Raw genomic sequence first — 1,674 nt, 5'->3', positions numbered from 1 at the left:
TATCTATTTATTAATTTCATAAAAGTCATTATACCTTGATGAAATACTGTACTTTTATTCTTTTGCCCTTGTTACTTAAGTGAACAAACATATAATGTAAAGAGAAAAGTGCCACACAGAGGGTGACATGCTGTTATTTATTTCAACTTTGTGTTATATCCCCAATTCCTATGTGATATTATGAGTGAATTATGCAACCACTGAAAGGGTTCAAAGATGTAAAACAGTGTGAGAGCAATTTTTAAGCTCAGCAGAAATGGACAGGGGTTCTTAAAGAGATGAGCATAATGTGTTCAGAGAAGATACGTCACCTGTTTCTAATATATCAATCACAAAGGTCTATAGTCTTATTGACTCCCTCTAAAAGAATGGAATCCGACTCCTACAGGGAAAAGATGGTTAATGATAAATCACACAGGCAATGATGCTTGGAAAAAAGTGAAGAATATTGCAACTGAGGACGCCAATCAAGAAGCAATATGTAAATATCTTAAATAAAAGTTGTATTGTTTTAGCTAGGTATTGTTAATATTTTTAATTCATATTTTAAAACTCTTTCTTAGAATTTAGTTTTGTGTAACTCTTTAATTTTCCTTTCGTTTTAATTGTACCTCTCAGTGTATCACTTTTTATACTTAAAATAGTCTTTAGGGAAGCAAACGGGTTGGAAAACTATTTGAATCCCACAATTGACATAATACGGAAAAGTACCATTCTTCACCATGATGGATTGAACGACCCAGGAAGGAAGTGAGCAGCTGCCAGAAACATTTTCGATTCTGCATCTACTCTGCCTCCACTCTGTGAATCTGCCTCGATCCCACAGGTTAAAGAACGGTCCCCAGAGAAATTTCTTCTCTCACTTTTGGCTTGGGCCCTATCTCTCTACTGTCTAGAATTGGAAATATTTCAAGCAGGTCACTGTCAGGACTATTTAGGGTGGAGCTATTTTTGTTGTGTCTCTGAACTAGGCTTTCTTCAGTGTCTCTCTGTCTTGACCTTGAAAACTAGGTTATTGTTTCCTTGAGCTTAAAACTCTTTCTTAGAATCTAGTTTTGTGTAACTCTTTTATTTTTCTTTAGTTTTAATTGTACCTCTCAGTGTATCACTTTTTATACTTAAAATACTAAGTTCTGAAGTTTAAAGGTCATCTTGTTCCTTTACCTTATATTTAGAATGTGGGTTTGAAGGAAAGAAGAATTTGAGTGTCTTCAAACAGATTAAGTCCTCCGTATCCTTCGATAAAGGAAAAGGCAGCTGGTGAGTCTGGTGTGTTGAATCTATGTGAAAACATGGGCTTGCTCCTTTACACAAACTGGTCACCACCTGGACACCACACACACTTTCTCCCCAGAATCAGAAAGTCCCATCTGACATCAGCAACATTTTCCATGTTCTTCCTTTTTCTGTTACGAATTAGCTGTACATATTTCTAAAAAGCAGATCCTTCTAAAGAGTGCTCTATTTATTCTACTTTAGTATAACAAAGCCTTCTAAAGCAAAATGTTGGTAAAAAGATGTTTCGCTTCTGAATAATTAGATGCAGTGTATAGAGATACGTTTTCTTCCCGTAACAGTTCAACTTTGATTTTATAACATGTACATGCATATCAGTCTGTTTTAATATTATACAGAACAGGTGAATTTATATGTAAATATATATGTATGTATATA

Source organism: Echinops telfairi, unplaced genomic scaffold (assembly GCF_000313985.2).
Source record: "Echinops telfairi isolate 266 unplaced genomic scaffold, ASM31398v2 ScPeMD7_7401;HRSCAF=8416, whole genome shotgun sequence".
Classification (NCBI taxonomy): Eukaryota; Metazoa; Chordata; class Mammalia; order Afrosoricida; family Tenrecidae; genus Echinops; species Echinops telfairi.
The sequence above is the reverse complement of the archived record's forward strand: the minus strand, read 5'-3'. Positions refer to the sequence as shown.